Source organism: Pogona vitticeps, chromosome 4 (genome assembly GCF_051106095.1).
Source record: "Pogona vitticeps strain Pit_001003342236 chromosome 4, PviZW2.1, whole genome shotgun sequence".
NCBI lineage: Eukaryota > Metazoa > Chordata > Lepidosauria > Squamata > Agamidae > Pogona > Pogona vitticeps.
This window is the reverse complement of record NC_135786.1, coordinates 186,973,412-186,986,145: the sequence shown is the minus strand read 5'-3', so window position 1 is coordinate 186,986,145 and position 12,734 is coordinate 186,973,412. Positions and strand designations below refer to the sequence as shown.

Genomic DNA, 12,734 nt, shown 5'->3' with positions numbered 1-12,734 from the left:
CAGTTTGTGTATGTGTGTGTGTGTATCTGTATGTAGTGTTTTTGCTGGAGTTGTTTTCTTTCAGTTTTGCTTGGGGTTTTTTGGACAAAATATGGTAGGAATTGAATGATTAACATTTTCTGAAAAGTATCATGTGACATACAGTTGTGCAAATATGAGTGTCCCTGGAGCAGTGATGGCAAACCTATGGCACATGTGCCACAGCTGGCACATGGACACCTCTCTCTGGGCACGCAAGTGGAGCGCTGCCCCCCCACCCCTACCCCCTGCAGCCAAACCTTAAACTGCATGATTGTAAGCCACCAATCCCTGTTACCGTCCTTGGTTGCGGCACTGGCACTTGTAAATCACTTCTTTTAGAGATCGGAGATAAGACTGCTTTATTGTTTACTGCTGTAGAACAGCCCAGGGCAGTCAATCCGGCTTGTGAATTACTACTTCCGCAGGAGGTGACTGTAAGTAGGAGGGAAAGCTGAAATTAATGTGGGAAGGAAGGTGTGAGAGAGGGATGGGTGGATTCATCAGCTTGTTTAAAAGTAATGAGAGGAAACAGGGACATACTGAACTGATGCAAATGATTGCTGAAAATTTCAGGAGGGAGTGAGAGAGGTTGTGTGTGTGAGAAACTGACTTTCATGAAACCATGAAAAGAACCTTCCAATGTGTGTGTGTGTGTGTGTGTGTGTGTGTGTGTGTGTGTGTGTGTGTGTGTGAGAGAGAGAGAGAGAGAGAGAGAGAGAGAGAGAGAGAGACTTGACTCATAAAACCAGAATTAAAAAGGCATCAAAAGCTAATCACAATTGGCGGATTGTATCGAATTCAAAAATACCCAGCAAAGGATTTTGGTAAGATAGTATTATGGTACACACTTGATTTTTTTATTGGCCAGTCTTACAAATTGTTTTCTGTTTGACAGAGTAGGAGGTGGAAGTAATTTTAAGGCATTTTCCACATAGTTCTATTTTTAATCAAAAATATGGCCCTGCAATGTCTTTTTCTGGTAAGTAGGGAAATTAACAAAAGAAGCCTAAACATGTTTTTCTTAAAACAGCCTTAGATGAAAATATTTTTCTACCCTCTGCACCATTTGAAATATTTAAATATCTAATATTTTATTATGCGATTATTTAATTGTCATTATATTTTATGATGTTTTATATGTTGAATTTATTTTATACTTGTAATTATGTTTTTTGTTTGATTGTGTTGTGAACCACCCAAAATAGCCTGGCCAGATGGGTAGCATATGCGCACACGAGAGAGAGAGAGAGAGAGAGAGAGAGAGAGAGAGAGAGAGAGAGAGAGAGAGAGAAAGAAAGAAAGAAAGAAAGAAAGAAAGAAAGAAAGAAAGAAAGAAAGAAAGAAAGAAAGAAACTTGGCAGCAATAGGTCAAGGTTTGAAAAATTATAGTACTGTAGAAATGTATCAGAAATACCGTATTTTTCGCTCCATAAGACGCACCTTTCCATAAGACGCACCAAATTTTTAGGAGAAGAAAACAGGAAAAAAATTATCTGCTTTCTTCTCCTAAAACTTGGTGAGCCTTATGGAGAGGTCCATCTTATGGAACACACCCTAGGGTCCTAGGGTGTATTCCAGGACCCTTTGGAGCCTCCCCTTGCCTCCCTCGGGGGCCAGAGGGGGTGAAATCGCCAGCTTCTGGGGCTCTTCTGAAGTTTCCCAAGCCTCAGAAGAGCCCCCAAAGGTGGCGGTTTCATCCCCTCTGGCCCCCAGGGGAGGCAGGGTCAGTCTCCAAAGAGTCCTAGGGTGTGTTCTAGGACCCTTTGGAGACTCACCCTGCCTCCCTCAGGGGCCAGAGGGGGCAAAATCGCCACCTTCTGGGGCTCTTCTGAGGCTTCCCAAGCCTCAAAAGAGCCCCAGAAGGTGGCGATTTTGCCCCTTCTGGCCCCCGGGGGAGGCAGGGTGAGTCTCCAAAGGGTCCTAGAACACACCCTAGGACCCTTTGGAGACTCACCCTGCCTCCCCCGGGCGACAGAGGGGGCAAAATAGGCAGCTTCCAGGACCTTTTCTGAGCCTTTCCAGGCTCAGAAAAGGTCCTGGAAGCTCCCGATTTTGCCCCCGCTGTCCTCGTGGGGGGGAGCCTGGCAAGGGTCCTGGGAGGCTCCCTTGGACCCTTGCCACGTTCCCCCACCCCCCCATGGGGCCAGGGGGGTAAATTCGCCAGCTTCTGGGAGTGTTTGGAGGCTCCCCAAGCCTCCAAACACTCCCAGAAGCTGGCGATTTTACCCCCCCCTGGCCCCGTGGGGGGGTGGGGGGAGGGTGGCAAGGGTCCAAGGGAGGCTCCCTTGGACCCTTGCCACCCTCCCCCCACCCCCCACAGAGCGGGGGGGGGTTAAAATCGCCAGCTTCTGAGAGTGTTTGGAGGCTTATCAAGCTTCCAAACACTCCCAGAACCTGGCGATTTCGCCAGGGCTGGCCCCACGGGGGGGTGGGGGGAGGGTGGCAAGGGTCCTGGAAGGCTCCCTTGGACCCTTGCCACCCTCCACCCACCCCCCATGGGACCAGGGGGGGGTAAAATCGCCAGCTTCTGGGAGTGTTTTGAGGCTTGGGAAGCCTCCAAACACCCCCAGAACCTGGCGATTTTGCCAGTGCTGGCCCGTGCGTGGGTGGGAGGAGCGTCGCAAGGATCTGAGTGAGCTTCCAGGACCCTTGCGACGTTCCCCCCACCTGGAAGCTGGCGATTTCGCCGGTGCTGGCCCCGTGGGGGGGTGGGGGAGCCTCGCAAGGGTCCTGGAAGGCTCACCCGGACCCTTGCGACGCTCCCCCCCATGGGGCCAGCAGCGACGAAATTGCTGCATTCACACCATTAGACGCACTGACTTCCCCACCCACATTTTGGAGGGGGAAAAGTGCGTCTTATGGTGCAAAAAATACGGTATATCATTAGAGTTTCACCATATGTTATAGGATGGAGTTCTGCAATCCTGTGATGTAACACTTCTAAAATGCAGTGCTGTCCATGTTTACACAAGCCTAAATCCCTTGTTGTCAATGGTCCTTCTTCCCAGGGTGTTTATATAGGAAGACAGGCTTGATAAATGATTATTCATTAATCTTTCTGGATTTTTAAAGGACAAAGTAACAGTAAGAGTACTTAATCCATTCATTGGTTAAGTATAGCATTCAGAATTCCTCCAGCTATCTTTAATTGAATTTAGTAATGCCATTTATCAGGTTCCTTAGGTGATCTTCATTAAGATACTGGTTAGATCATGATCATCTGAGGCTTCAGCAAAGTCCCCAGACTCTGTTTTTGATTTCCAAGGTCCTCAAAATAGGAACATTGAGAAACGCTCCCATGATAGATGTGACCAGTCACGGGATACTCTGCAAAACAAACTGGTGATGTGAAAACAAAAGTAGCTTTTCTAAGAAAAGCGTACAACAGAGATGGGATTGAGCTTTAAAAAACACTACTCTTCAGAGAGGTGTTTGAGCACCTCCCATCTGGTCCTGTTTATTGTGAAAATTTGTTGGTGTCATTGGCTTTTATGGCTTTGATTTGTCATTGCTGTTTCTGTTACATTTTGGTGTCCATCATTTGTTTGTCCTGGTTTGTAATTGTCTGTAAGCCTCCCAGAATAGTGCCTTGGGATTAATGGGGTGGTATATAAGTTAAATATAAATAAATATAAATAAAACCATGAAAAAAGGAACCTTCCAAAGTTCATCTCCACTGCATTTACCTCTGCAATTTTTGCTGAGTACAGTGTTTCAATATTCTGTTTAGACTCTAAATTGAATTGGGAAGAACTGGAATATTTAGCAGAGTCTCGCTTACAGCAAACACCTAGTAAAAGACAACCAACACACCTGGGACTAGATTTCTGTGTAGCAATCACATTTCTCTGTTTCTCATCCCCAAAGCAGGCAAAAGTATCATAGTTTATTCCCCAAATCTGAATCCCAGTCTCTCTGCTCCTGGTCCTGCTTTGACTGCAACACCAAACGAAAGGTCTTACAAACAAAATGTTGTAGTTTTCTTTATTGAGTCAATCCATCTCATGTGCAGTCTTACTCTTTCCCTACTGCATTGCACTTTTTCCTGCATTGCTGCCTTTCCCAGTGAGCTTGTCTTCTCATGATGCCACTGTAGTACAATACCCTTTGCTTGGTTAGTTTAGCTTCTAGTGAGAGTCCACACTTAATTTGCTTTACTTATCTTTCTGACAAGTCATGATATCTATAAATCTCTTTTCCAACACTACATTTCAAATAAGTGAAATGTGTGTATAAACTTTATGTAGTGTATAAAATGTTGGTATTCAGTTTAAAAATTTGCACTCCTATATACAGTGATACCTCGGCTTACGACCATAACCCGTTCCAGAAGATGGGCGTAACTCGAAATGGTTGTAAGTCGAAGTACCGTTTCCCATAAGAATGCATTGGAACGCAATTAATCCATTCCAGACAAAAAGGAATTACCAAAACAAAAAACAAAAAACCACTCCAAGCACCATTGGAACGCGATGGGGCTGGGAACAAAAAATACCCCCCCCCACACACACACACACAGAGAGAGAGAGAGAGAGAGAGAGAGAGAGAGAGAGAGAGAGAGAGAGCCAGCCCCATTGGGGCTGGGGAAAAAACCCGAACCCCCCCCAAAGCCAGCTCCATTGGAACGTGATGGGGCTGGGAAAAACCACACACCAAAAAACAAAAACAAAAAATCACAGCACAGAAACATACCAATCTAAATCCACCCTGCAAAACCCTCTAAATGTACTCACCCAGAAACAGAAAACAGCACCAGGCAGTCCGAAGCCTCTCTACAAACGCGCACACACTAACCGTTGGGGCAAAAGAGCTACAAAGAAGCTCTTCACTGACCAACAATTCGCCCTCTAATTGGAATTCCCTGCCTTTTCCCCCTGCCCTTTTCTGTTCGTAACTGGAAGCTCCGGCCGCAAGTCGAAGCAAAATTTTGTGGCCGGAGCTGGTCGCGACTCTCGTATAGATTATTGCAATGCGCTCTATGTGGGGCTGCCTTTGAAGATGGTCCAGCGACTGCAACTGGTCCAGAATTGAGTTGCGCAGCTGGTGAGTGGTGGGGCCACTAGAGAACACATCAAGCTGATTCTGTTTAAGTTACATTGGTTACCAGTTGCTGCCCGGGCCCAATTCAAAGTGCTTGTTTTGACATATAAAGCCCTAAATGGCTTGGGCCCTGGATACCTGAAGGACCGCCTCCTTCCATATGAACCTACCCGGCAGTTAAGATCTAGCCAGGGGCCCTTTTGGAAGAGCCGTCCCTCAAGGAGGTAAGAGGGATGGCTTGTAGACAAAGGGCCTTTTTGGCAGCTGCCCCCAGACTATGGAATGCCCTCCCGACTGAGATTCGTCTGGCGCCGACGTTGATGACATTTCAGTGCCAGGTCAAAACCTTCCTGTTCCAGAAGGCTTTTAATTGAAATAACATCAACTCTGGGTCCTGATGGCAATTTTAATTGTATTTTAATCATTTTATCTTTTATTGTATTTTAATTGAATTTTAATTGTTGTAAGCCACCCAGAGACCTTTGGGTAGAGTGGGCGGCATATAAGTTAAACAAACAAACAAACTCAAAATGGTTGTATGTCAGGACCTTCGTAAGTCGAGGCACCACTGTATAGCTGCTTTTCTGGGAGTAGCTTATTTTGGAAGAAGCAAGTTCAGGATTTCAATGTACTTAATAAACTTTATAAATAGGGTGCATTTAATTCAGTGTAGCATTTTGCACTTGACTTTTTTCTAAAAGAGCTGTCAGTCAGAGCAATCAATAAAGAACCAGACAGACAAAATGTGTAAATGACATGAGTTGTTTTTTCTAAACTAAAACCTCAGTATTCAGGTTTGATTGCAGTGTTGGCACTTCGAAATGAATACTTTGGTTTTGTGTTGTCGTTTGGGCACCCGGGCTCAAAAAGGTTCGCCATCACTGCCCTGGAGTATTAACAAGATGACATTCCAATTCCAGATTAATTGATTTACAATAAATAGTATTGCTTTGTTCTGTTACCATACCCATGAACACAATTTAGAACTGCTAAAGTAGCCATTGCCAAGCATGCTTAAATGTCCATTATTTAACTCCTTTCACAATGGACAGGAGCCCTATGGCCCATGAACCATAATCACTTGCTTTATGTCTTGTCTGCAGTTCCACCACATCACCAACCACATAATGTATACCTCTTCTGCTGGGGTCTATGAAGATGATTAAGCAGCAGTGATAGCTATGAAATATATCAGGCCAAATGCATCTGTTAGCTATGCATTGTCAAAGATTGGTCTAGCTGGATGATCAGCTTACTTAAAGTGAAAAAAAGAAGGTAGCTTTAGTTCTGCTTCTCAAAAGCACATTTAATGGAACTCTACTCATAAATATTTGTTAATCATTGTTGTGTTAGTTTTAAAAATATATAGACTATTTATATCAGAAAGTCACACAAAGACAAGTTTGAATTCTGTATCTAATTGTTGTTGTTTTTAAAAAATTTGGGAAATTCCTTTTCATTCTCCCTGTCCTCTTTGATTGCCAGAGAGAAAGCAATTTTTGTGCAATGATTTTGTGAATACTCTATATCCCATAAGATTTAGTAGGATATCAGTTCTGGAAAGCATGAAGTGTAATACAGCTAACTGATTAGGAAAAAATGGCCAATCAATGTAACTTTATTAGCAGAAATCAGCAAATGAAGCATTTCAGGGTATGGGAATGAACATTCACACATCAAATTGCTGATAAAGGATCAGCTATATAGAGCAACAAAAAGTTGGCAGTATGAGCAGAGGTCAGGAAATTTCGTTAAAAGGAAAACAAGCATCATCTGAAGACTTGGACGATCAGTCCCTAATCCATCAGAAGAGACCAACACTAAAGCAAATACTTCAGCAATCCCATAACGAATTTATTGAACATCATGTGAAAGCGGTAGGAGAGTAATGTCTCCCTCTGGTTCCATCACAAAAATTGATAACCATAGAGGCAATAATATACAATATGCTGATTTGTGCTGTGTTAGCTTTACTATCATTTATCCAATGGTGCCTCCAGTAGACAATGCATTCTAAGTTTTAGAAATATCTTTGTTTTTCTTTGGTGTGCTGAAAAAATTGTATGCTAGGGAATTAAGTACTTTGCGGTTCTCAGAACATGATCCAGAGATTGCAGTTGGTACTACTAAGAGTCTGTAGAAGAGGGTTGTAGAAAGAGGGAACATGTTTAGTAAGGCTGATTTAACATTTTGTGTGTGAGTGGGAAAACATTGCTAGGTTCCCGATAAGTAATTGAGAACCTCAAATCTGTTGCAGGGAGCCCAGTGTTGCTATTGTATTATATGGACAGAAATATTGTATGTGGATTGTAGGACTTAGTGGTATCACTCCATTTGGCATTTGAGGTAGGCCTCACCTGGAACATCACTCTATCAAGGCTTGTTACATTTCAAACAGGGTAAGTATCAATGGAAAAGATCTGAGAAGAATTAAGCAAGTGGGGAAAGCACAGGATTCTCAAAGCGTGGCTTACACTGATAAAACAGACATATAGAGAGAGCAAGCTGCACAGTCCCAGGATGCTCTCCCACCAAAGAAGGGAATGGTAACCCACTTCTGAGTATTCTCTACCTGGAAAATTAAAATGGGCCTCCATGTAAGTCAGAATTGACTTCATGACTCTGGATGATGATGAGAGAAAGTCTGAACCAAAAAGCATTAATGGGTTCTAGCAGGAGTCCTCAAGTATCATAGGAATGACATTAATGGAAAACTAACAGACTCAGTTATTTCAATCTGCTACAATATATTTTGAAGTAGAAATTGTGGAGCAGGGAAAACTGGTAACTAAATTAGGAAGAGGTTAACTGGAATTGCAGTCGTCATCTTTGGCTGAAAAACTGACACACTATTTGGGCGGCTTGTGTTTCAGAAATTCAGTATAGTGGTTTGTGTAAGTGACCGTTGGTATTCTTTGAAAGTGCCAAGGAAGTTAATAATATGTTATAGAAACAAACATGCTGTAAAAACCCTTAATATTTTCTTTGGTTGTCATGCATCTAGTTGGAGATTATTTTACTTTGGGTAGTGATGATTACCAACAACAAGAATCATTATTTATTAATTTTAGTGATTTTAAACCTCACTTTCAGGGAACATTGCCCTTACAAGTTTTGGAAAACTGGAAATCATATGAAAACTCAGTTACAGAACACAGTGCAACACATCCCAGAAGCAGCCTTGTTTTTGTTGTGGATATCTCGGAGGGAATTTCAGATGTGTGGGGCCATCACAAAGCTTTGTCTCTAATGCTCACTGGTGCTCATTGATGAACTAGAGAGCAGTGACTCTAATGCAGGGGTCTCAAACTCAATTTACCTGGGGCCGCTGGAGGCAGAGCCTGGGTGATTTTCCGCCAAGCAGAGCAAGAGTCTAAGGAAGCTGTCCAGGAGTTTCCTTAGCCAGGTGGGCTGGCTGGCAGGCTGCAGTTCCAGAAGGAGGGTGCAAGAGGCGCTGTCTTGGGAGAGAGCCGGTGAGCAAGGCGAGGCTTTTTTTTTCTTGACAGCAGAGGATGTGTGGGTGCTTTGGGGGGCAGGCAAGGCGGGGGGGCGCAAATTATTGTCCGGTGGGCCGCAAATGGCTCCCGGGCCACATGTTTGAGACCCCTGCTCTAATGCTTGGATAGGACATATAGATGTTACTTTCCCTTCAGATAATGTGGTTTGAAACCTATTGGGAGTTTTTAGAGTCCTCAAACAGTGCCTTCAGTTGGACCCAGGATGGCAGTAAGACAATGGTAATAAATATCAGCATGATTTAATTAATGAATATTTGTACAACGTCTTCGACTTTCAAAAAGCTGCTTCTGCAACATCATTTTACAGTGGTGCCTCGCATAGTGACGGTAATCCGTGCAGCTAAAATCGCTGCAAAGCGATTTCGTCGCTATGCGAAATAAAAGAGCCAATAGGAATGCATTAAAACCTGTTTAATGCGTTCCTATGGGCTAAAAACTTACCTTTAAGTGAAAATCCTCCATACGGTGACCATTTTGGGTGCCCGGTAAGCGAGGAATCCATCCCTAAACACAGTGGGCGGGCATGGTTTTTACCTGGCGGCCATTTTGGAACCGCCAATCAGCTGTTTTAAAATCATCGTTTTGTGTTGATAAGTAAGTGAGGCAGGGTACCGATCGTCGCAAAGCGAAAAAACCCCATTCAGACCATCGCAAAGGGATCGCAAAAACGATCGCAAAATCCTCATGGCTATGCGATTTTGTCGTTAAACGGGACGCCCGTTAAGCGAGGCACCACTGTACATTTAAAATATTGTTGCATTTATGTTGATGAAAAACTCAGAATTTAAGTTTTAGAAATGGAACAATTTCTCCTTTATTATTCATGGCTGTAATGTAGTCCTCTTCTTTGAATAACACAAGAAGCTAGTTGTAGCCTAACTTATTTTTTCATTGCCTACTTTGATGGTTGCTCTTCATATTAAAAGAAACATTTCGCAGCATATTTATCAGTGCATATGTTTTAGTGTTTTGCTTTTCCATTCAGCTACTGAGTGATTAAAAGTATGTAATAACAGGCTGATAAAGACTTAAAGGATGTGAGAATCCTAAAGAAGGTATTGGGGGGCAGGAGGATACATTGAAATGGTTATATGTATTAAATGGAACTGATATAGTTTTTTAAGATGAAATGAGGAATGATGTTAGTAGAGTTTTCTAAGGTGACACAGATTTATAAAATCTTAAATAGCCCTTCATGTTGCCTCAGAATCCTAAGAGCTTTTACAAAATTTGCAATAGGCATACGTGTTGAAGGAGTATTCTCTAGTGTACACTTGCAAACTGTTACTTTTATTGAGCACAGCTGTTGCCGATGGTGAAAAGAGTGGTTGGTTGCTGGAATGCTACCTCATTGTCTGATAGCATTGTGTGTGTGACAGAACAGCTGTGGAAAAAGGAATCAATGAATATCACAGGTACAAAGTATCACATCAGGCATCAGTGTTCCACATTTGTTATGGACTGAAGTGCCTTCTCCCCCCCTCCTCCAAAAAAAAAGTTTATAAAATTTAGGAGCCAGAAAAATTGCCTAGGAATCAGCAAACGGAGAATGTAATGGAAACCTGAAGGCAACAGAGGAAGGATCCGTGTGCATATATTTCCTCCAGTTTCCCAAATGGTGAACTTAGATGTTTTACAGCTCTGGCCAAGTCAAGAGTCATTGCTCTTGTCTGTAAGAAGGATTAGAAAAACTTTCCATCCTGACTTGTGTGCAACCACTAGTGTATATCTTGTGCCCTTTCTCCTGTATATTAACCTCTGGTTGAAATCCAGTACTGTAGTAAGTTGCAACCAGAGTAGCTCCACTGAATCAGTGGAGATTTAGTAAGTCAGCTCCACTGATTCAGTGGGTCTGCTCTAGTTGTCACTTACTTCTGCATTTCTGCCTCTGTATGTCTTTCTGTATGTTTTCCACTAGTTAGGTTTTGAATTTCTTATGCCTGAACACTTTGCTATGAATTTACTTGAGCAAGCTGATTTCTTGGCTTCAAGCTGCCTGCCTGCATTCTTCTCACATTTAGTGCTACATTTGGGGCAGGGACATGGGCATGCCTCCTGAGCATCCCCTCTACTCACAGATATGCTAGACCCTTCAGTATGTGAAGATCTGAAAGAATGCTGTAGGCACAAGTGGGCGGGTGTCCAGTGTCCTATAGTTAGGAACCCTAACTTATAAACACCCACAAGTCTAGAACACTGCCAGGTGGACATTTGAAATACAGTTATGTCCCGCTGGACAATTATCCCATTTAACGACGAATCCGCTTAACGTTGAAGTTTTTGCAATCACAAAAGCGATCACCAAACGATGTTTAGATTGGGATTTTTTTGTTTCACGTTGATCGGTTCCCTGTTTCGGGAACCAATTTTTCGCTTTATGACGATCAGCCAACAGCTGATTGTTGGGTTTCAAAATGGCCGCCTGCTTTCAGAATGGCCCCCTGCTGTTTTCTAAGACAGATTCCTCACTATACAGGCACCGAAAATGGATGCCGTATGGAGAATCTTTGCTAGATGAGCAGGTATTCAGCCCATTGGAACGCATTGAACCGGTTTTCAATGTGTTTCAATGGGTTTTTTATTTCTCTTGGCGATGTTTTCAATCTACAGTGATTTTGCTGGAACAAATTAATATCGTCAAGCGAGGCACCACTGTACAAGGTGTTTCTACTGCAAATTTAGCCTTATACTGTACATGTTCACGTGATCACTTCCATTGGGCTCTGGTGTTCTACACATGTAAAATGTTTCATGCATTGCTATCTAGAATGCTTCTAAATAGACCATATGTGCTGCATAGGTTTCATGTGATTCATAGTCTGTGGCTTTCCTCACCTTCTTGAACAATCTCCTCTGCATATGTTTTGAGTTTTCATCCTTGCATATTAACTGGTCAGCTTTGGCTCTTGCTTCAGGCTTGGACAACACATGGAACAGAATGAACATTAGGGTGCTACTTGTGGTTAGAATAGTGAGGTTCAAATAAAATCAAATGTTGGCTGTCATATTATGGAAGCATAGTCTTCCAGGTCAGAATGGCATGAAAAATAGTCACCAAATCCTTACTTGCTGAGCTATCAAAACATCACTGAAAGAAATTAATTATATTAATGAAAGAAATTATTGAAAAAGTAGTCATTGCATTACATAGTTCTTGACTGTGTTCCTGAAGGTCACAGTGGTTGGTTCCTTCAGGCCATCATGAATTACAAAAAATTGTACTTCTGGGGTAGAGCATAGAGGCTACAACTTCCAGATACACCCAGCCAAGAAGAATTCTAGCAGTGGTACTTCATAAAAAATGAACTTTAACCTGTGTTTACAGTGCTTTTTAAAATATGTACAGTACCATATTTTTCAGTGTATAAGACAATACTTTTGTCTAAAATATTTAGATGAAAAATTGAGGGCTGTCTTATACACGGAAGCAAGGAGGGGGAGGGATCCAAGCGCTTTGATCCCTGCTTTCCCCCTCTACTTTCTTTGCAAAAACTGGAGGGGGAAAGCAGGGATACCCAAAGCGCTTTGATGATTCCAGCTTTTCCTCTCCACTTTTTTTGCAAGGAAAGTATTTTCCTCCTCCACTTTCTTTGCAAAACGTGGAGGGGGAAAGCAGGAATCAAAGCACTTTGATGATTCCTGCTTTGCCTCTCCACTTTGATGATTCCTGCTTTGCCTCTCCACTTTCTTGTGAGGAAAGTGCTTTCCCCCTCCACTTCCTCACAATAAAGTGGAGGGGAAATTTTTATTTATTTATTTATTTATTTGATTTTTACCCCGCCCCTCTAGACCATGTCTACTCGGGGCGGCTTACAAAATAAAACAAAACAGTATAAAAATATATAAAATCATAAAATTACATATTTCAATTTAAAACAATTAATTTAAAGAGAGGATTACCAAGATGGAATAGCCAAAAAAAGAGAGAGAAACAGAGAAAAAGACTTAATTGACTGGAGGGAAGTGCTTTGATTCCTGCTTTCCCACTCCACTTTCTTGTGAGGAAAGTGGAGAAGGGTTGTGCCTACCACCACCCAGTGTGCAGATAACTTCAGAGAGCACCTACTTGGAACAATGTAAGATTGCAGATTATTAGGATCCCCAGTCATGCAAGCATCCAGATACGAGGGATCAGTGTTTAAAAGGTGGGGACAG

At 42.6% G+C, this 12,734-nt stretch overlaps 1 protein-coding gene across 18 annotated transcripts in view; it reads left to right on the top strand.

Annotated features, from left to right (window-relative positions):
* The window catches only part of ZNF521 (zinc finger protein 521), a 366,934-nt gene that overhangs the window by 151,169 nt on the left and 203,031 nt on the right, over positions 1-12,734 (top strand). The gene's annotated exons all lie outside the window — the stretch shown is intronic.